The sequence below is a fragment of the Prionailurus bengalensis genome, chromosome B3 (assembly GCF_016509475.1).
Source record: "Prionailurus bengalensis isolate Pbe53 chromosome B3, Fcat_Pben_1.1_paternal_pri, whole genome shotgun sequence".
Classification (NCBI taxonomy): domain Eukaryota; kingdom Metazoa; phylum Chordata; class Mammalia; order Carnivora; family Felidae; genus Prionailurus; species Prionailurus bengalensis.
The window spans coordinates 79165854-79190728 of NC_057355.1; the positions used below are offsets into that span (position 1 = coordinate 79165854).

The 24875-nt window shown below is 35.3% G+C and overlaps 1 pseudogene; it reads right to left on the bottom strand.

Moving 5' to 3' along the window:
- Positions 1-1289: 1289 nt before the first annotated feature.
- LOC122468085 lies at positions 1290-19943 on the bottom strand (annotated as a pseudogene).
- Positions 19944-24875: the final 4932 nt, after the last annotated feature.

Here is a 24875-nt window from a genome sequence, read left to right on the forward strand (position 1 = left end):
GTAGCCCTGGAGTCAAAAAGAACTTTTGAATGCTGGCTTCACCAGTGGTTAGCCATGAGATCATCTTAACTTTCACCGACATCAGTTGCCTCTATAAAATCAGTATATTATCAAAATTCCTTCATAGGGTTACTTTGAAATTAAATGAGATAATTCATATAAAATGCTAAGCACTATGTTCAGTATGGTATGAAATGAATGGCAGCTAATGCTTTAAGCATTTATCACTAATATTAATATTATACTAAGCTGATATAAATTCAGCATATGACTGGGGAAGTAAGAGTTTGGCAGGGACCGACTGCAGAGTACTTGAGATCATATACATTGACCCTTGAACAATGCAGGGGTCAGGGGCACCAACCCTACCCAGTGCAGTCGAAAATCTGCATGTAACTTTTGACTCCCCTAACACTTGACTAAATACCCTACTGTTGACGGGGTGGATGCCTTACTGATAACATAAACAGTTAACACATGTTTTATATGTTATATGTGTTATATATACTCTATTCTTATAAGTAAGCTAGAGAAAAAATGTTAAGAAAATCATAAGGAAGGGGCGCCTGGGTGGCGCAGTCGGTTAAGCGTCCGACTTCAGCCAGGTCACGATCTCGCGGTCCACGACTTCGAGCCCCGCGTCGGGCTCTGGGCTGATGGCTCGGAGCCTGGAGCCTGTTTCCGATTCTGTGTCTCCCTCTCTCTCTGCCCCTCCCCGGTTCATGCTCTGTCTCTCTCTGTCCCAAAAATAAATAAACGTTGAAAAAAAAAATTTAAAAAAAGAAAATCATAAGGAAGAGAAAATACATTTATAGCACTGTACTGTATTTATAAAAAAAAAAAAACCCACATATAAGTGGACCTGTGTAGTTCAAATCTGTGTTGTTCGAGGGTGAACTGTAGTTTCTAAAAACTATTCCTAATCTAATATTTACATCCAATACAATTGCCATCTTTTCCCTCCTCCAAAGTACCAAATTTTATTTTGTCCCCTGTAATTCTTATTATTCATAATATATGAGAAACAGATAAATTAATGAGTAACTTTCTAGCCTTTCCCAAGTTGCAGTGGCTTAATACTATAAAGATTTATTATTGCTTTGGGGCGCCTAGGTGCCTCAGTCAGTTAAGCATCTGACTGTTGATCTCTGCGCGGGTCTTGATTTCAACGTTATGTGTTCAAGTGCCACGTTGGGCTCCACGCTTAAAAAAAAAAAAATATTACTCCTTTATGTCACATTCTAGTGTGGGTCAGAAAGATAGTGGGCGTGGGTCTTTGTTCCATCCAGTCACTCAGGGGCCCAGTGGTGGCTCTCCCGTCTTCTTCCAGAGGCGTGGAGTCCTCCACTGGACACGCTGTACTAGATAGGGCAGGAAGAAAGCTTGTTGAGGATTTTGAACAATAATACCTTACCACTGGCCCAAAGTCAGTCACATGGCCCAAGCTAATTGCAAGGGAGGTTTGGGAATGTAATTTAGTTGCGCATTAAGGAAGAATATAAATGGGTTTGCTGAACATTCAGCATTATCTCTGCTTTACCAACCATCCAAACACTTCCACCAACAAAACTAAGTCTTATGATTCTTCTCTAACTTTTCATTAATTAAAGATGGTAAGGAACTTTTGCTTACAAAGTTTATTTGCACATAATTTTATAGAGCAAAATATCTCATATTAGAAAGGCTTTATCAACAAGGATTGGAATCTCGGAAAGCTTTCTATACCTTTTGCTAAGTTTTTTGTTCTATAGGAATTCTCTGGGTAACCTCGTGGAACATTTCTCCTACTTCATTTCTACCTAAAGCTCATATATGTGAAAGAGATTATATCCTCAAATGAGCATTTTCCTTGCTTTTATCATCTTGTGTCATTATCTCAACGTTCTTTTATTATAGTTGTTATTGAGAGCATACTTTCAGATTTAGCATGGAGATTAACTGTAAAATAAGTAAATAGCAAATTGTTTTGTTAGAATGAAGTGTAAAAGTCAATGCTTTTAAGAGTTCTTTTTCATTGTTAACTGCTAATTCTCAGCGACTACAATACTCCAGAAAGTACAGATTGACAACCTTACATTTAAGAATTTTTTTTCTATGAAGAGTTGCTGTGACAGTAAACTTTACACATAGTACAAGCTTTGCTATGATACTTCAAAATATGACTTCTTCTAAAGTTTCACTTTACTGATGAAAGAATTCCTTATGTTAAAACCTATGTAGCACACAGATTCCCAGGCACTCTCCAAAAGACAGACTTTTAATGTTTTCTTGATGGTGCTTATTCTTCATGGCAAAAGAAAGAGAGTCAAACTCCGTATTTATTTTACACTTTATCCGACAAATCACAAATGACAGCAACTAGCACTCAACACTCACATTTTAGTAATACTAATAATCTGTTGGAGACTGGCTGTGTATATTAAATGATTTCATTGCCACTAAGTATTAATACGATTTTGAAGGTATAAATATTTTAATTACTTTCTCATAATTAATATGTAATTGGTCTTATGTTTTGATATTTTTGATATTTTATTAGAAATCAAAATAAAAACTTACAGAAAAGAAGTCAAACTATCCCTTATTATTCTTGTTTAATCAAAAGATATTTTTGTGACACTCATTTAGGTACATTCTTAAGTGGCCATTTTATTTTTAAAAAACTTTCTTTTTATATTTTTAAACATTTTTTTTAAATAACTGTATTTTTTTAAGTGTATTTATTTTTGAGAGCTAGTGAGAGCAGAGGAGGGGCGGGGAGAGAGGGAGACAGAGGATCTGAAGTGGGCTCTGTGCTGACAGCAGAGAGCCTGGTGTGGGACTCGAACTCAGAACCAGGAGCCCATGACCTGAGCTGAAGTTAGCTGATTAACTGACTGAGCCACTTAGGCACCCCTTAAAGATTTTATTTTATTTATTTTTAAGAAGGCTCCATGCCCAATGTGGGACTCAGATTCAAGACGCTGAGATCAAGAGAGGCATGCTCGACTGACTGAGCTAGCCAGGTGCCCTTAAATGGCCATTTTAGTAATTAAGTGGAGTTTAATAATGTCCAAGACTCAAACGTCAAAGACTGACATTCGTTGGATGATTATATATTTTTGCACAAACTTCTGTTTTTAATGGTTATTACATTAATTAGTAATTCTTACATGAAATATTTATTGTTTTTGAATTGCTTTTTTAATGCATTCTAATTCTATAATTTTTCATATAATTACCTGTTTGAAAATTAAGAGGTTGTAGAATTGAAAATAACATCATAATTTTTGTTTCTATGATAGCCTAAGCAACTTTAGCCTTTATTAAAGAAATAAAAGTAGAAAAACTAATACCCATAACTACATTAGTTCTCTGGAAAAGCATATTTTTTAATTGAACAATTCTGTGAGAGAAAATGTTTGAAAATATACATTAAAAAAGAAGAAAATGGCATTTTTCTTATTTTATTCAGTAGAAATAAGTTATTAAGTGTGGAGTTCTATAAGAACTATGATTAAATATTTTAGATGTTATGCATTATAAATTCAGTTGTCTTGCATTATGCATCATTGTATACAGCCTTTTATTAATTATATTGTTTGTATTATATAAATAATTTGCTTTATATTTTAAAATAATGATTGTTGAAGATGAGGAAGCATTTACTGAGAAAATAATTTCAGTTATTTTAACCTTTATACAAGCATTCTAAAACTTTAATTTCATTTACTCTAGTAAATATGAACCTCTAGACAAGTTTCTAAGTTTCAGCATACTTGGACATAGAAGTTATTGAATATTCATTTAAGAAATTATCACCTTGAATGCTGCATATTCTTTATGAGATTTCATATAATATATTAAGGATTGAAAAGGTTTAAGTGCTCTAGACTTGAAACTATTTTGTTCCTTTTGTTTCAAAACTTGAACTGTTATTTAAAAATTCTACATTTGCATCACCAAACTTTTACATTGTAGACCACAGACATTTGAGCTTAAGATTTTATGCACATTTGACAAAAATAACTTTAGTCCTATAGTAGTTAAGCACAAATTGTTCAGCATTTGCAGTGGTAACATAAACGCTAATTATAGTTTATTGCCAAACCATTTAAGATTTTATGTACATGGACTTCAAGACATTTTTTTCCAAAACAGTTGTTACATTTCCCCTGTTTCCTGCATGGTGGATTTTGAATTTAGCATCTGACATGTTTTCTCAACTACTGGTTTATAATGAAAACATGTAGGTACTCGAGGGAATGTGTTAAAAGCAAAAATTCTATGATCCTTGAAAGGTAAGTGACAGCGCTGAGATTGTCACATCTGGATCAGAAATGTCTCATCTGTTTATCTATCTAAACAAACACAAATAAGATAATTAAGATCCTAACAAAGCATGTTTTGAAAAACAACTTATGGCTTTGATTAGGTCAGAACCCAGTGATTTTTTTAAATTTTTCTTTGTTCCCACATGTGAGTCAAAATGGATTGACCTTCAACAATGAGTGCTTTTGAAGGATTACAGCAAATCTATTATTTCATATTTTGAAATTTGACAGTAAAATTAATTCTTGGCTTTCAACCATCATATATTTATATATATACATATATATAATATACTTAAATATACATATTTATATACCTATACACACAAACACATGCATACGCACATATATAATCATGTACATTATAGTATGCCTAATTATTCAGCTAAATTTACCTCACCATACTTTCACTCTTATTAGAATAGAGCTAATATATTTCAGAGTTGCAAACCTGTGGCTGTGAAAAATCAGTCACACACAAAAGGAAAATGAATCCCTCAGAAAATCACAATTGTTTACATTTAAAATAAGTTTTTAGCGTCATAGTAAGCTGTTACTTGACTTTTAAATTTAGCTTTGTATGTACATTATTAAAGAAGAAATTTTAATGTAAGCTAATATGTTCTAAATTGTATTCATTTTAACTCTTAAAAAGACCTATTTTGATATTCCTAAGACAGGAAATTAAAATATTTTGTTTATATTCCGATCAATTTTGAATTAATATAATCATACTCTCTTGTTCAGGTAGTAGTAAAGTAGTTGTTTAATTAAACATGTCATTTGTTTACACTGTAGTGTTTCAGAAATGCTAGTTCAAAAGATAGGATAAGGACTTCTATCAAACATTTCAATCTGACAAGTAAATTACATTTCTTCCACCATAAATAGGTAAGCAGAAAACCATAGCAGTGATGAAAAGACATATTCTTCTTACTCAGAGATATGATATGCAGTCTACAAAATAGGAGCTTTTCCAAACTTCAAGATTAAAACAAAACCTCAGCTTTTACTATTTAAAATATTATAAATTTATTCAAATACTTTTAGCATTTTAAATGTTATATTAAAATTGTCATTCCTTTTATTAGCCAACTCAAAAGGCAAAAAAAATAGCGGATGGATTTTGATGGGAAACTCTGGATAAAATGAAATCCATGAATTATTGGACACATATGAAGAATGAGAAGCCTCAGTCAATGCCATCTCAAGTGAAAACATTCACAATGTCCCCCATTTGCCAAAGCAGGCTGGAAAGAATTGTTTACATTTTTTACAATTTATATTTTGTTAAGTAGCCTTTGTTGTAATTTCTCCTTTGCCTAGAATGTTTGTTGTTATAGCAATTACCATTGCTTTCACTATAGTAAAAGGCATCCTCCTAACTTTTAGTTAAACTTATGAAGTGAAAAAAAAGTCAATAAAAATTATGTATGCAAAGTAAAAATTTTATACAATGCTTAATTTGCAAAGAAATTTGGATAATTTTGTCCAGCCTTCTGGAACTAGAGGACAGGTTTTATATTTTGGTTATCTTTTGTATAACTAGAGTATAATGACTGTTTTTGAGAAAATATTTCTGGTTTTTATTTTCTCATTGAAATGAAAACATTAAATGGGAAAACTAAAATATTGCTAATAGTTATGAATGAATATGTAGGTCATCAGAACAAGGAAAATTGATAGTACTGTTACAAAACATAAACAATCTGATTTTCTGTTCTTTATTCAAAGTTCGGTTATCATGAACTTTTTAACTACGTTTTCAAAATTACTGAAATATTGTCTCTTTATGAATTCAAGGCAAATATAAAAAGACATTTCTTCATTTTCTAATTGAATCTCTACATCCTTCTGTTAGGTTTTTAGAATTATTGTGATAGGAATATTGATATTAACCAATATTTATTGAGTGATTATTATGTACAAGACACTTTACATATGTTTACTATTTGGATACATTTAGTCATCTCTCCATACACACACACACACACACACACACACACTGTTATGCCCACAATATAGTTAAATTTTATTGAATAGATTAAAATTGTATATGAAAGAGAAATTAGGAACCAGTCTTTTACAATTAAGTTAACAAAAAGGGATGTTAACATGTGGTAAAACCAATCTGGTACTATTTTATGTTGGCAGTTATGTTTTTTTCTCTCCTCGGTGAACCACAAAGAAAGAAGATGGGTATGATTTTTACAGGGGTGAAATAGGTTGTCTGTCAGTTGGATTTAGGCGACAGTCTGTCTGCAAGCCGTAAGATGATCTGCAGAGCGCCAGAGGAAAGCAGGCAGGATTCCTGGCTTGCAAGAATAGATATTGATCTACCTTAGCCACCTAAACAATGCCTCACCTGTTTGCCTTGTCCATACCTTATTTTACGCAGTCTAATGCTTGTTTTGTTTGACTTTTCTTTTATTTCTCTGGATCTGAGCTTTGATACACTTTGGGGAGTACATAAACACAGTGTTGTACTTGAACATCACCATACTTCTGAGTCCTCTGGTGGTTTAGGACCACCCCTCCCTCTTGAATAGCTCTGTTATTGAAAATTATGAACCAGAGCTAAATTACGAGGCCTCATACAGAAGAGGTTGATCCACAGCCTAGTGTCCAATAACACTGAACGTGAGATGCTACTAATTACTGCCCTATGGACCTCGTTTAAAATTTCTTAAATTTCAGCTTGTAAAAGGCTTTATTATTATTAATTCTTTTTTTCCTCAACAGATAGTTGAAAGATAAGCCACTACAGTATTTAGAATTCTATCCATTTTTTGGAGCACAACTATGTTACTCTGTACTGCCTCAAGCACTAATGAAATACAAAACTACATTCAGCTTCCCAGTAAACTATAATATAAATATTTTACCAGCACTTATTATTAGTTTGCCATTTCCTGCTGACAGCTATTCCAACTTTGCCAGCAGGCACTGGATCTCACAATTGTATTATGTTTTGAACAAATAGCGACAAACAAAAATTCTCACAAAATAAATGAACAAGATTTCCTGGGAAAAAAAAACCTCTTCCAATGTTAAATGAATATTTCTTTCAAACTCTGACATGTAATATTATTTAATTTGCATATTGCACATTTCACTTTTTACTGGAAAACAATTAAGTTAACGAGGAACTAAATAATGTGCACTCAGGGATAATTTAATATTACTTGTTTGATTTTAAGAGTTTTTTTTTTTTTTAACTTTTTTGCTGTTCTAGAGAAGCCCACATCCTAATGCTTATACTGACAATGGAGCACTCTGGTTTTCAAATGATACAGTGTAAAGACCAGCAGAGAATGGAGTCATCTTTTTGAGAACCACAAAATGAAAAGGTTCATGTAAAACTTTGTGACTTTTCTGTGCTGTCCAGGAAGACCATAAAACTTAGCAACTAATGAAATATGAAAATGCTTAAAATATATCTTGGCTTTAAACTGGAATAACTTTCTACTAATGCTGCTTCTATCAGTGATAATCAGTAACCAGCAAATACATCCACTCCCTCGCCCTACCCTTGCTTCATTACAGCTCACTAGGATAAAGCACCACCTTTGTTAAGTCAAACCCTTCAGTTACGCAAGCTTCGCCCACTTAACTGAATGTGGCTGGAGAAAAAAAAAACAAAACAAAACATGAAACAATGCTGACTGATCTCACCCTAAGTTTGGGATCACTTTTCTTTTTAAATTTTTTTTTTTTCTTAATGCTTATTTATTTTTCTGAGAGAGACACAGTGCAAGTGGAGGAGGGGGCAGAGAGAGTGGAAGGGAGGGACAGAATCCAAAGCAGGTTCCAGGTTCCAAGCTGTCAGCACAGGGCCTGGCGCGAGACTTGAACTTTCGGACTGGCAGATCATGACCTGGAGCTTGAACTCACCGACTGGGAGATCATGACCCGAGCCAAAGTCAGATGCTTAACCAATTGCGCCACCCAAGCGCCCCTGGGATTGCTTTCCTCAAGCAGGTCTTTAATTCTGTGCAGCACTCGTACTACATTTGCCTACTTCATTCATAAGATGCAGATGATGGTTTTACATCTTTTCTCCTCAGATCTCCAGCATGTCTTTCCTCATCGTCATCCTAAACTGCTGTCCATAATTTTTACCCCACTAAGAATGGAGCAAACAGCTCATTTCCATGAGCTCCTACTTCTGCATCTACTGACCTAACTACATTTGACTGTATTTGTGCAAATATACTTGAACTTTTTATTACCATACACCTAGAAAAAGGCTAGCCCACTCTACTTGGGTACCAGATCGCATCCTTCTGTTCCCTACCCTATAACGTGAATCTAGCAATTCTCTCTGCGCTTCCTTGGACCCGCACATACTTCCCTCCATACCCGATGGTTCACACCAGTACACACACATGTTATTTCTTGCGCTTCTAAATAAACTCACTCTTGCCTCCGTTTCACTTTCTGTCTCATCCTCTTTACAATCTTTCCTCTTCTCTCATTCCTTTTAAAACAAAATTCCTTGAAAAAGAGTTTCCATATGCAGTTTCCAACTTCTCTCTCCCATTCTTTCTTTAAACCTAAACAGACGGCGTCAGAACTTCCCTGAAACGGCTTTGATCAAGTCGCCGGGAATTCCACGTGGCTAAATCAAATGGCCAATTCCCAGGCTTCATCTAACTTAAACTCTCATTAACATTTGACAAAATCGATCACCATCTCCTTCTTACCACATTGGGCTTTATTTGGCTTCCAAACTTACCATGTTGTTTTGCTTTATGTTTGTTTTGTTTTCCCACTTCTGGATGTTCTGTTAGGCGGTTTCACCAGAGTGAGGAGGCCTAAAGCAGATGCTGACCACACCCTCCCGCTTTAACAGCCACACCTTCAGAGCCACCTCTAAGAGCCAAGACACCAGGAGAGGCCTAGGCACCGAGCTGGCTCAAAAGCCGCAAGGGGACTTCTAAGAGCTGAGCATGCATCTAAAAGGTGCAGCTTGCCCTTAAGGCCACAGCCAAAGCTCATTCGAAACTCATAAATATACAACACACGCAAAAATACAGTTATAGCACAATGCATCATGGGTAGGCACATGCGCTGAAGCCAAACTGTTAGGTAACCACCAGCTGTCAATCAAAAATGTCAATCATGGCCTAATTTACATATGCAGAAAGCTGGCGCAAAAAGATGCAGCTAGTGCTTCTCTCCTCCATTCCCTCTGTTGTTCTGGCAGGAGCCTGGTTTCAGTCTGGAAAGTGTACTGTACTTACACTTAAGATACTCAGTAACCCCTGTCTCCTTGTTCTTGTCTCGGGTCTCCAAATCTTTAGCATCTGGGACAAGACTCTGGCCGCCCAGTAACAGTTCCATCTCAGATTTGTTGTTATTTCCTCCCAGTTTTCCTGACTTGTAAACATCGCGGTGCCTCTGGGCTCAGAACTCACATCAATTCTTTTTTGATCTTTAGTAATTACTTCGTTGAACTCATCCATCTCAAGGCTTTAATTGCCATTGATATGCTGGTTTAATATACAGATCTATGTTTGATATAACAATACAAAAACGTACAAATATATCATATAAAATATATTTGTATGTAAAATATATAAATACATTGTATATAGACCTATAAACATATTATATATAAATTGGCATAGGGGCGCCTGGGTGGCTCAGTTGGTTAAGTGTCAGACTTCAGCTCAGGTCATGATCTCACAGTTGTGGGTTGGAGCCCTACGTCAGGCTCTGTGCTGACAGCTCAGAGCCTGGAACCTGCTTCTGTTTCTGTGCCTCCCTCTCTCTCTGCCCACCCCCTCTCATGCTGTCTTTCTCTCTCTCAAAAATAAATAAACATTAAAAAATTAAAAAAAATTAAAAAAACCAAATCGCATATAGATACAAGTGATTCAGATTTCTTTTGTGAATTACGTTATTTACAGCTACCCACAAGATACGTCCACTTGGATTGCAAATATACATCTTAAGTTTAACATGTCCAAACATGGTCTTTTCCCATAACCTCACCCACTCTTTTCCTGTTCAGGGAAAGGCAACTCCATTCTACTAATTACACGAAATAAAATTCCTTAGCCTAGCCTTTGGCTGTTACCTCTCTTTCACATACGACATTCAATCTGTCAGTAATTTATGTAGGTGCTATTCTCAGAATGTATCCAAAGTCATCCATTCCTTGCCACCCTCACTGGCACAACTTGGGTCCAATCCATTCATCATATCTCACCTGGATTATTACAACTCTCTTCTGCCTCTGCTTCTGCCCTTGTCTCTCATTGATTGCACTCAACCAGTAGCCAGGAAATGTTCAACTCTAACTCAGGCAATCTCATTTTTCTGTTCAACTTCCTACTGTTTTACTATTTTAGTCAGACTAAAAGCCAAAATCCTTGCAAAGATTATAAGGCCTTGCATGACCTGTGCTCTTCCTTATCCTTCTGACTTCATAATCACTTCCTCTCTTCCTCAAGCACTCTGACCTCTCTAGCCTACTAGCTGTTCCTCAAAGGTATCAAAATTGCTCCTGTCACAGGACCTTTGCATTTCCTGTTTCCTTTGCTGGGAAAGCTTTCCCTGCCTCCACCGTACACACATACAAAAAATGTGTTATATGGCACATCTATGCCCCACCTCCTTAACACAGATTTCAATGAGTCCTTCCCAGACTATATTACCAAAAATTTGATCCTTCTCCCATGATTCCCATGACTTCTCCCTGCTTTGTTTTTCTCCTTACCATTTAGCTAACATACTATATATTTTACTTATGTAACTTGTTTATTGTCCATCTTTCCCACTAGAATGCAAGTTCCACCATGTCAGGGATTTTGTCTTCTTCATCTTATTTTGTCTATGATAAATCTCCAATGCTTAAAACATGCCCTGAGATAAGGTTGATGAGTAGTATCTGTTTAATGAATGAACGAATGATTTAGGGAAGGCTGTGTAAAGAAAATATTTTCTTAAATTTTAATTTTTTGTAATTATTTATAAATTGTATGATGTCTGACGAATTGAGGAAACAATTAATACTGTATGTTTATTCTCTGAGTCTTCTGATCTGACCTGCCAACTCTGTCACTGCAACTGTTAATTTCAAAGGCTCTGCTATCAGGCATACGATAGTTTAATCTTCTATCTCCTAGATGTCCCACTTGAAAAAGAATGCTATTTATAAAATTCATTATGGATGAATGAGAGTAACTTAAAGTTACCTATTCTGGAATTTAAAAAATTACAATCAGAAGGAATGTGTGATGATCTCCTTCCCTTCTGGTTCTTTGTATCGACTTTTCCTTTGGCCCAATATGTTTTTACTCCTTCTTCAACTTTTCAATTTCTGTCCTTGAAGTCTCAGCTTAGATGTCACTTTCTTGATAAAATCTTCTCTTAATCACTTCCATCTCTGTAAATGGGGTTAAGGGCCATACTTACTTTCCTCTCTCATGACACCACACATTGGTGAAAATGTTTATTTTTCAGTCTCTTATAATAAATAGACTTCAAACGAATTAAAGGCAGGGTGCTTGTCTTATTTTGTTATGCATATATCTCGCAAAACTCAATGCCTAAAATATGAACAAACATTTACCAATGGTCTAGTATTCTAGGTACTTCTGCCCTCTAGAGATAGGACATAATCAGTTCCACTGAGACTCCTGAGAGTATGAAACAGGTGCTGTGTCTGTTTTGTTCATGTTTGCATTTTGTGTCTGTGCATTATAAGTATTTAATACATGGTATTGAAAGCTATTCTATGTAGTGAAATTAATAACGAATATAGGCACGGATATACATATCATTGCTTCGTTTTTTAAAATGTTTTTTTTTAATTTTTTAAAGTTTATTTATTTATTTATTTATTTTGAGAGAGAGAGAATACAAGCAGGGAAAGAGCAGAGGGAGAGAAAAAGAATCCTAAGCAGGCTCCACACAGCCCTCAGTGCGATGCAGGGCTCAAACTCACAGGGCTGGAACTCATGGGGCTTGAACTCATGGGGCTCTAACTCATGGGGCTCGACCTCACAAACTGAACTGTGAGATCGTGACTTGAGTCAAAACAAGAACTGGACGCTTAACTGAGTCACTCAGGCACCCCAACATATCATTGCTTTCTACTGCCTGTTTTGGTCTTCAAGAATCATCACCTGATAAATGCACTCTGTTAACACAGAAAAAGCATATCACACTGACCTAGGTTTTGGGTAGTTTCCTTTACAAAAATCTTTATGTTTTTAGATTCTTGTTTTCTTTTAAAAACTTGAGAATATCTTTCATGACAAAGTTGTGTTCTTCTAGGACATTTTGAAGAAGATCTTTTTCCCAAAAGTCATTTTGCAGAAGGCTGATTTGGAGTTTGTTTCTTTTAACTCTTCAGTGTTAGCAGTCAAGTTTTTGTTTTGTCATCATAATAGCATTTTAAGTAATGTCCAATTGCTTTTATGTCAGCTTCCTATTTGCATATGTAGACTAAGGGGCAGAAAGTGGAGGATACCGAGTAGAGAGTGTGGAGAAACTGAGGAGCACTCAAACTTCATATTTCACCAGCTTCATATTATTTGCATGATACAAAAACAAGCATATTACTCAAATACAAGAACTGGATTGGCTCTTGTTCTAGTCTCAAGTGCAAGATAATTGCCAAGTGAATCAAAATTCCTCCCCACCCCCAACAATCACTTTCCATATCTCTATCCTAAAAATATAATAAATTTTATTGAAAGAATATTCTGACCCACTGATTGAAAATATCTGTAAATCACATATATATAATAAAGGACGTGTGTCTGCAATATGTAAAAAAGCTCTTACGATTCAACAATAAAAAGTAACTCAATTTAAAGATAGACAAAATATTTGAATAGATGCTTCTCTAAAGGAGTATTCGAAAGGCCAATGATCCTCTGGAAAGATGCCCAACAACATTAGTCACTAGGGAAATGCAAATCAAAACCACTATGAGATACCACTTCACACCTATGAAGGTGGCTCAAATACAAAAGGTGGACAATAACAAGTGTGGATGAACGTGAGGAGAAATCGGGACTCTGATATGTTGCTGGGGGAATGGTAAAATGGTACAGTCACTTTGTAAAACAATTTGGCAACTCTGTAAAATGTGACCTTTGTCTCTTTCCTGAGTTTGATCCCCTAGCTGTGGATTGCTAGAGGCCACTTCCTTGAGGCACTGTCCTGGAGTTGGTGAAAAGCAGTTCCTTCAATAGCTTCCTGAGAAAGACCAACTAGAAGGTAAGTTATTTGAGACATGACCTGGAAAGACTATACTCTGTTCTCACACTTGATTGATAGGCTGGTAGGAAATAAGTTTTTCTCAGTATTTTTGTTATTTTCCCCTCGTTTTCCACTTTCTATTCAGTGATGCTATTGAGCTGTTGAATCCTATTTATGACTTTGTTTGTTTACTTGTTTATACTACAAAATATAATTAATTCTCCTCATTCCTTTCAGGCAGGTCTACTTATTCCAAGTGAAGTGGAACAAATTCTACAATGATGGAGAATGTAGGATAGTTTAAAATCCAATTTAGTCTTCTAGACAATGTATATTGCTCAATGGATTTGTCCAATACATTTAATTCGACTTTTCTAATTTTTGCTAGCTTTATTGGAATTTCTTTTGATACACCTTAGATGACATCTTAATTCCACTTAGAATGGTGGTCAGATGGCAACACATGGTGGGGTATCATTAACTAAAATGAAATCCTTTTCTGTAAAACATGTTTAATTTCTTTAAAGTTCTGACAAAGTCATTCTATGGAGAAAAAAAAAAAAGCTTTCAACTGCCAAAGTAAAGTGATCAGGGAACAGGAGATTAGAGCAAACACTGAAAAGGGAAGATAATTTGTGAACTGACAACCCATTTATTTATATTTACCAGATAATTACTTCACCTCCTGCAACACTTTGATTATGAAATAAAGGATGGAGGAAATTAAGTGGATTAATTCAGTCAACAAAAGTGTCAGTTTTTATTTAAATTGTTTTTAGAGATTTTCAGTCAGGTGGGTAAGTGAAAAGATACTCTCTATCCTTCTGCCCTGGGAGGATGTCAGAATCTCAGCAATGGCAGTTGAGAATATAGGGCTGCGTTCAGAAGGGGAGAAGGGATGTGCGTATATTTTGTAAGAGTCCCTAGGGGATTCAGATATACCTCCATGCTGGTTTAACCAGTGCAAGCTTGTATTTCCACTTTACAGTAGCCACTTCACTCAGTCTCTCAATTGCCTTTTATCTACCTAGTCCTGCTATTACTTCCCCCTTCTCTCCATTTTCGGAAGGGAAACGAATTGTGATAAAGTGAGACATTTTGTGGTGAAGAGGATACAGTTTTACTACCTTTAAAACATTTCAAAAAGCAATACAATTAGCTAAGCACTTATGTTTTATTAGTAATAGCAAGCAAAATTAATAAGTAAATTCAACTAAAAATGATTATGTGTCAGAGTGTATAGTTTTTACATTGACATTTCACATAATCTGACTTTGCTTAGAAGAGAAATCACTCGGCTGTTAAAATTACTTTTAAAGAGCTGTCAAAATTGGAAAACCTGCTGTCAAAAATATGATGAGAAAAGTTTAAAAATGGTAAAGTATGTTGACTTAGATAAAAAATATTACCTTCATGAAGGAAAACTTGAATATTTATCATGATCTTCAAAAGGGATGACTTTTTCTCCCTGAAACTGGACATCTTTGTTTTAAAAATTATATCTTGACAAGTGAAGGATACCATGTATATTGTACCACAATGAGAACACGTCTGGGTGATAGAAAATGTTAAAATATTAATGCTATCTATGATTCTTCTTACTATTATTCATTTTGCCTCATTTTTAACTGAAGAGAACTTTTAACCCTTGTCCTGATTTTCAGCTTCTTGGAGTTCTTACACATGTATTGACCAAACAAACATATTTTAACTAATAGCAGAAGAGTGCAAATATATGTTTTCTGAAAAGCATGGTGATATTTTTATATTTTTATTCTGCCTATTCCAATTATAAGAAAAAATATTATCTCCCGTAGGTCAGATGCTCATTATGCACCACTGAGAGTTTGAAGTACAAATGGTTAATTTTGAGACTTCACATTAATCTTTCAGTTAAAGATTGATCCTTCTGTCCCTATCATAATATAATTCAAAACACATAAATTTGTTTGAGGGCCTTGGAACTGAGGAAAGATAGATTAGTAAAACCAAGCCTCTTTTAAACTCTCCATTTTACTTTGAGTGAAATCTGTCAGTAATGTAAACCTCAAGGAGTTGAACTTCTCTTTGAACTAGTCACTAGGATTCTCCAGAATATGTTAAACATTTGATTATCCGTTCTTTATAAAAATGATTAAGGGCTTGTATTTAGGTGAATAAAATATATGAATATGAAATAAAACACAAGTTTTCCCCTTATTTTTGTGCCTACATAAATAATATAAGACTTAGAGTTGGTAGGCTGAGTAACTGTTTTGTCCACTTCTTACTGTTATGTGACCTTAGGTTTGCCTGTTTCTCCATATGTAAAATAAAAAATTGTAGCTATCCCCCTCTGACACATTCACAAAAGTCTTATGAGGATTAGTATACAAATGATTGAAAAGCGCTTTGTAGATATAAATGTTTGAGCAGCTCTGTTGTATAAAGAAGAAAAATAAAGATACAACTCTAACAGAGGGGATTATCTGAGCTAGAATTGCAGAAGAAAAAAAATTTCCCTGCAGAAAGAATTACTCAGTACAATTGTCCATGATGAGCAAAGAATATCATTTTACGGTAGTTACTATTTTATTGTTAAGTGAAATAATTTAGGGCTGGCTAGTAGATATCCTAATATTTACATAATCTTTTATTGTCTCTAGATGTAATCATCAAAATTTTAAAAAATTGAATTTCACACACTGCATATATATATATTCTAAAACATACAAGCTTAACCAATAAAGATACTTACAAACATTGCAATGCATGATAGAAGTGTAATTTCATAGCATCAACTTGAAATGCCAGAATAATTTTACGAGATGTCAACTATATAGAAAATTAAGTGTGAGGCTTGCAAATTTACACATATTTGAATCTGAATATATAAAACTTATTGTGCTTAGAATAATGTTGATATACCCTTATTATACATGTGCATAAGAAACTATAAATTTAGAACTCTAACCGGTAATCCAAAATAGAGTATGTGTACATTGAAGAAAAGTTTGTGTTGCTATGGGAACTTTGGCTTTGTTTACATTATATTGCAAACTATATTATGTGCCTTGGTTCACCTTAATGACTACCTTCATATATTGCTAATTATACTATTTTCCCTCATTCACTCTGATGATTAACTCCTTAAGGTTAATACTGCTCATCTTTATTGAGTTAGTTCATATTTTTCTCGAATACAGAAATATGAACTTACATTTACCTTCATTTGTGAAAATTGCATTATGCATGTCACCATCACCTGTTCATTACATTAAGTAAAAGGAGTTTTAGCTTTTATGAAATTTGCAAAATTACATTTATGAAAATTATAAGCTTGACCTTGTTTGCCTATAGATACAACATGTGCCAAATTGTAGAAAATAAATTTGTGAACATTTTCTGTTTTGAATATAAAAATGTATAATTTCCTGGAACGCCTAGGTGGTTCAGTCGGTTAAGCGTCCGACTTTGGCTCAGGTCATGCTCTTGCAGTTCGTGAGTTCGAGCCCCATGTTCGACTCTGCGCTGATGGCTCAGAGCCTGGAGCCTGCTTCGGATTCTGTGTCTCCCTCTCGCTCTCTACCCCTCCCCAGCTCACACTCAAAAATAAATAAACATTAAAAAAATTTTTTTAAACGTATAATTTATAATTTCCTTATTGAGAATTTCTTCTAACATTTTAAAAGAGGAAATCTAGGCCATTAAAAAAAAAGTTCACATTTTCAATGTATAGGCAAAGACATGATGAAATATTCATTATGTGTATGCAGAATTCCTGCTGAGTTAGTAGGACTATATAGAGCTAGTTAGTAATGAATGTGTTAAATCATAAATATACCTATAGAGCCGATATTGAATCTCAAGGGTTTGGTTACCTTTCCACATTTTCCAATTAAAAAACTTGAATTTCAGAAAAATTTTAGAATGAAAACTATGTATGGATTATTTCAATTCTGATAAACTGGGGTTGCTATCTTTATTCAGAAATGGTCCCTGGGTTTCTATCATGTGCTAGATGTGTGCTGGGCGTGGATGTTCATGGTAATATAGGTAAGCTTTCATAAGGTTAGAAATATGCAAGAAGCAATTACAATATAGTCTTTCAGATCCTGTATTTTATAAAGCTGTTGCAAAATCCCTTGGGATTTTTGGGGGGGCCTTTAGTAGTGTATTTATTTGAGATGTTACATGAGGTAGTCCCTGAGCTACAAAAGGTAAAAGAACATTCTCTTATTACAAGTTGATAAAAGTAAAAGGTAAAACATTTTTCACAACAGCATGAACCACATACTCAGAAAGAGATATGGGTTTGCTATAAATAACCTCATTCCCAGTCCCCTATGGCTACTTTTTAAACTTTATACAGATAATGAATTAAGTTAAAATGCACTATTATATATACACTTACATATATAGCATATAATATAAAATATAAAATGCACTATAATATTTGGTAAATTTCAGGACCAGTATTCTTAGTACCCCATAATATACATTTTATCATTTATTTTATTATTTTTTTAAAAAATTGTTTTTTCATTTATTTTGAGGGAGAGAGAGAGAGGGAGAGGAGAAAGAGAGCACATTCAAGGGGAGGGCAGCAGATAGGAGAGAGAGAATCCTGAGTGGACCCCATACTGTCAGTGCAGAGCCTGACCCAGGGTTTGATCTCAAGAACCTGAGCTGAAATCAAGAGTTGGTCACTTAACTGAGTGCACATCTTCATTTTAATATCCAAAATAAGGAAGACTTGCAAGTAGAAATTTCAAACAAAACCACAGCTACAAAGTTCTACTTTTTTTTTTTTTTAAGTAGGCTTCATGCCCAGTGGGGAGCCCACTGCAGGGCTTGAGCTCATGACTTTGAGATCAAGACCTGAGGTGAGATCAAGAATCGAATGCCTAACTGACTGAGCCACCCAGGCATCCCTACAAAATTTGACTCTTGATAGCATTTACCCTTTGGGGAAGTCCTTTAATCTTCAAAGGATAAAAGCAGAGAATAGAATTATATACGCTGAAGGGGTTCAGAACAAGTCTCCCCAAAATGCGCCACTTTGGCATGTGGATTATTTTGAGCTAAAGGCAATCAAGACCCAAAAACTCAAGAAAACTTTTTCCTTCTCCCTTAAACTACCCCCAAAAATATTTATATAAGGGGTCTGGCCCAGAGAAAGATCTATTACCAAGGGATAACATATCTAAATGACCTATCCGTATGGCAGGACAGACATCTAATTATTACATATCTGCTCTTCTTATTCTGTGAATCATCCTCCTACGGTTTGAAGCCCCCAGCCTCTATCTCATCCCTTTACTCAAGATGGCATATAAGCCTCAACCGCCTGACTTGTTCCCAGTCTCAAATTTTTCTGGGATCTCCATTTGTATGTAATTAAATTTGTTTTTCTCCCATTAATCTCTTTTATGTTAATTTGATTATTAGACCAGCCAAAAAGATAGAATGGTAGAAGAAAAAATTTTTTGTCCCCAACAACACAGAAATCCATAATGTAAAGGTCATAAAAATTTGCAGCACAGGGGCGCTTGGCTGGCTCAGTCGGTAGAGCATATGACTCTTGGTCTCACGGTTGTAGGTTTGAGCCCCATGTTGCATGCAGAGATTAGTCAAAAATAAAATCTTAAAAAAAAAAACAAGATTTGCAGCACAGTGAGAAGGTGTCTCTGTTCCTTCTCATTGTATAGAAAGTATGTGAATTGTGTTGCCCAACTCTTGTCACGTTCTGTTCTGTTCCTCAAATACAGAGAAGCTATGCTTCCAACTGGAGTAACTGCAGAGTTACAGACTGTCAAAGGGAACAAGTCAGAAGCAAAATCTTTGAAATTGTCCAAGTGGGACTCCAGTTGTCTTTAAGGATGTAGAGGCAGATGAGTCCTTAACTGTTGATGTTGTAGTGATAGATTCTGGTGTGGAAAGTAACTTTTGGTGGCTTACATGGATAATCCGATGAAAATGTGATATCCAGAAAAACCACACCACCTTCACACACAGAGGCTGGTGGACCAAGTATAGTTAACTTCCACTCATAAATGTCTGCTTTAGGACCAGCATGGCAGTTGGGAGGAGAAACATGGATGACTTCAGTTAGCTCCTTCTGAAGTCTTTTGACACAACTGGTGGGTAATTTAGCAGCGGTTTTCCTAGACAGTTCGGTGTTTTTGTGTTTTGTTTTGTCTTGTTTTGTTTTGTTTTTCCTGCTGGGTGACACAAGATATTCCTTCTTGCTGTCCTTCAGGCTCTGGAACAGCTAGATCTCTCTGATATGCCTCTGAACTACCATTGCCAGTGCAGGGGCTCTCATCATTGGATCGTTGCCTATCACTGGACATCTTGGTGAAGTTATTCCTTGGAAAATTCGACTGCTCATCTGGCCTGTTCATACAGTCCTACAGTGTGGGATGAGGAGAGGGGGAAGAAAAAAAAAAACCTTCCTTAAAGAAATACAGGCAGCTGGGAGTGGGGGTTGAGGGAATAGAAAAAAAAAAAAAAAAAGAAGCCAAGGAGATTTGGGCTGGGGAGTGTGGCAAATTGAAAGGAGGGGGATTGTGTCCCCTAGGAATTTTTTAAAGGATAATTATTTTTTTTAAGGGCATGGCCATTGATGATGTTTGCAGGCAGGCTGGTTTAGGTCAAGAAGCAGGGATTTGTGGAGATAAGTTTACATACGATACCGATACCGGAGTGATGGATATACAACATTTTGCCTTTGTCAAAACCCATAAGACTTTTTATAGCACCATAATGAACTTTATTGTGTGCAAATAAAAAGGCAATTTAGAAGATTGGGAGAGCTCAGAATGTAAGACATACTGTCACACAGGAATCTGACTATATGACATTAACAAAACAACCTCACTGCAGGGATAGGGAGAAAAGGTTCTGGCCTAGGTAAATTTGGGAATGAGTGGATTCTGTAAGACCAAAGGCAAGGAACTGCACATAAGCAAATATAACTTCAGTTAATATTTGTTTTCCATAAAGGTATGAGCTCAAGTACACTCTGAAGCCACTATGCAAGTACACTATGAGGGCTGCAAAGTAACAAATTTCCAACTCCATCATTATCTGTATTTGTGGTGTCATCTTACTGTAATGGAGATAACTTTCTTCCTGTCTGCCTGTCTCTACTTTTTCTTCTTTCCTTCCTTCCTTCCTTCCTTCCTTCCTTCCTTCCTTCCTTCTTTTTCTATCATCTTCTCTCTCTCTCTCTCTCCATCTATCATCTATTTATCAATCTATCATCTATCTATTTAACATCTTTCATCAGTATGGACTTACAGATTCTATTCTAATCATTGGGTTATACTCCATCACTACGTTATTTATTTTGATTTTCAAATTGTTCCAAATTTGCCCAACAGGAGACCCTATAGCTTAGCTTCTGTGCCTTCTTGACATTTGTTCTTATCCTTTATTTATTTATTTTTTTGAATACTATCCCCCTTACACAATAAGATGTTCTAGACTCATTTTGTACTTTTCTTGACTCACCTTTGGTGATTTTTTTGTGGCAGTAGATATGCTCATTATTGGTGTATTATTGCCTCCAGACTCTTTCAACAGAGCTATGATATGCATATATACATGAAATTAAGAGTGCATACTGATGCCTTCAATTGCAAACCAAACCTACAGGGTTTTTCTATATTTGTATCTCTGTTCTTTCACAGGGAAAACCCTGACTCACAACAACATTAACTCATTTGTTCAATTATCTATACACAGAATAACAAATGTACTAAGAATTCAAAATCTGTTAGTTCTTTGCTTTCCCTAGATTGACAGTATATAGTCAAAATATTGTGTTAAAAATTACTTGTATTATTATATTTTCCTTCCTTAGTGTATTTATGTCCTTTATTTGAAATACTGTTGGGTTAATTTTGTTGGGGGGGGTTGCATTTAGTTTTAGGTGTTTCCTCCCATTCTTGTTAAATGTTAATTTGATTTAAATTTTTGATTATGTAGAATACTTCCAAATAGAAACTATTTTAAAAAGGTATACTCAGAACAGTGTCACTCTATCCCAAATCCCTTCCATCTGATTCTTTCCACTCTGCATATAATCAGTTTTACTGTTCTCTGGTTTATATTTCATGTTTTTATTTTCCAAAAACAAACAGATTTTAATATGTTTTCTATTATATTTACCCTGTTCAAAGTACTGTGTGTTTTCTCTATCCTGTATAGATTCTGACTGACACACTTTTATTGCAGTGTATCTTCAAATAATATGCTCTTTCCCTCCTATAATTGTTATGGTACATAAAATTTTATTTCTACCTAAAATTTTAAATGAGGTTTTAACATTTGTCTTAAACACTCTTTTCCTTTACAGAAATTAAATGTTTTATGCCTAACTCATTGTTAATTTCTTCTAGGAATTTATTTTTGCAGATATTGTATTTGTCTAGAAGTTTTATATTTTTATTATGTATTTCATGCTTTGTCTCATTATGTTCATGTTACTCTTCAAATTCTTGAGTATACTTTTTGATACCTATTTTAAAGTTAGTTTATGCTAATTTTTTCATCTTTATCATTTATGGGTTTTTTTGTGTTGATTTATCTTTTTAAAAAAATGTTTATTTACTTTTTTTTTTTTTTTTTTTTTTTATTTACTTTTGAGAGAGAGAGAGAGACGGAGCAGGAGTGGGGGAGTGGCAGAGAGAGAGGGAGACACAGAATCCAAAGCAGGCTCCAGCATCCCAGCTGTCAGCACAGAGCCAGACGCCAGGCTCGAAGCCACGAACCGTGAGATTATGATCAAAGCCAAAGTCAGATGCTTAACCGACTGAGCCACCTGGGTGCCCTTGACTGATTTATGTTTTAACTATGGATTTAATTTTCTTTTCTTCTCACATGTGTAACAATATTTTATTGAAATGCTGTACATTATAAATTTCATGTTGCTGAGCATTGTATTTTTAAATTTTCCTTCAAGTTGTTATTTGTTATCTAACTTTATTCTGCCAAGCAGTTAAGTTACTTACAGTTCAGTGTTATCCAATTAGGGCTTCCTTGGAAGCTGCGGTAGGGTTAGTTTGGGACAGTCTTTGCATTAGGCCTAGTTGAGCTCTCTTGGTGTCTCTATTGAATGTTCTAGGTGGTCGGTGAGGAATCTACATTGACTTTTGGGAACTTGAGCTTTCATACCCCTTTGTGATTTCTGGGAATTGTTTGACATATAGGTCCCTGTTCTTATTTGCCTTGAGCTATGAAAGTATGACTGAACTCTGCTTGGGAGCTACCTCCTCACAACAGGGCCCAGCAAGTTCTTCCAAGCAGAAATCATTGATTATAAAGCTCACCTAACTTTTTCTCTACTGTTGGTGATTAAAGCCTGTTGTACAATGTCTAAAAACCCTTTATTTGTATTTTCCCATTTTTCTAGTTGATAATGGTAGGTGGTAAGTCCTGTACTGTTTCCTCCATCATGGTAGAAACATAAACCCCTACAGTCGTCTGAATTCTGTCTTTAATGGTGGCTATCTCTTTCCTTTAGGGCTTCTATTTTTTTGGTGGAACTTTTTGAGATTTAATGTTACAGGGTCATCTTCCTACGGATATTCCATAACTTTTCTTTTCTTTTCTTTTCTTTTCTTTTCTTTTCTTTTCCTTTTAATCTCACATGACTTTGGTAATCTTATTCATCGATTTGGAAACTCTAGACTCTGAGTGGCTCCCAATTTAGCAAAATTGGAAAGGTGAGAGTTTTAATTTTTTTTTTGATGTCTAATTTTTTGATGTTTAATTTTAATTTTTTCTTAAATGTCATGCTTTAATGCCTTTATGCAGTTGCACTTTACAAAATGGAACATACATCTTGAATGTATTGTGGATGCTGTATGATCAGTGGTATGAGATTATAAAATTATGGGATCAAAGACTCCAAAGGGATGTTGGTAATGTAGTACATAATCAGGATGAATATCCTGTCAAAAATGAAGGAGAGTGTCAAGGATGGTATTGAAGAGGGAACTGAGATGTTAGAGTTGAGTGACTACTTGGAGACTCAGAAGCATGCAGAAGACAGTTATCCACATGACACAATTAATCCAGGCCAGGTAAGGGGCAAACATACCATGCCAATGACAAGAGAATCTCAGAACTTGGAGAAAGCCTCTTATCTTTTCCCACCATAGTAAGAACTAACAGCACCTTAGCCAGTGTGGGGCCAACACAGGTGTGTATTGATATATGGCTAACACTCCTGGGCAATAGTGCTGTGCTAAGCACACTGGGGGTTTCAAAGAGTTTGCCTATACCTGTGTCCATGATGGAGAAAGGTTTCGACAGTATCTTTTTATTTCTCTCTATTTTGCTGTCCCATGGTACCAATAAGCTTTATACTTCTGGATTATGGATATAAGTTAACTGCCTTTATGCATAATTCCCAGACTAACACAGTCATACAGGATTTTTACCTTTGTGAAATTGCTCAGGAAGATTATTTGAAATTCATGGCAAGAACATCCTACGTGGGGAAGATCTTTATAAGATTTTTCAAAATTCACAGGAACAGTAACCCAAATAAGAGAAACATCTATAAGATCCTAGAAGATATGTCCATAATTTAGAAGACTAGTACACTTTTAGAAGAAGGAAACAGAATATTATAGTTGAAGTTTAGAAGCTTTAGGAAGAAAGTCTGTAATTGCAGTGTGATTCCCTAAGAATGGTATTTTAGAGGACGAGTTTACAGCTACCTTTAGACAATGTGAAAAAAGCTCACAAGTAACCTCCCAAGAGATGACATTGAAGGGAGTGGGGCACCAAGACAGATATTATAACTTTAATCAGTTTAAGTATTACATCTATTTATGTTTAAAGTATTCACCTCTTTAAAGTAATGTGATAAAAGTATAGCATAATAGGAAAATACGTCCTATTTTAGAAGTACAGCAAAGCAGGCTGCCCAATGCAAAATTGTGAGTGAGATCATTTGAAGCTGAGAAAATATAAATACAGTATGAGCCCACATACCATGAAAAGTTAACAAATAGGGAAGAGAAGCAGCGGGGGAAACCCCAGGGCATTTAATCTTATTTTATGGTGGCATTCATGTACTGAAAAGAGTGAAAGAACAGCCCCCACACTTCCAGAAGTGAGTCAGTTTCATGTCTCAAGCTGATTATAAACCATTCAAGGGCGGCAGCCTCCCACAGCTGACTTTAACCGTGATTAGAATAGAAGATGGTGGCTAGTTTGGGCATACCATATGTACTCTGAAGCCTCAAAGCCCGATAGTCAGGTAAACTCAGTTTCTCTTGGACTAAAACATCGGCTTACAAATAACTTTCCATCAACATATTCTGTAAAAGGCAGCTCGTCAAC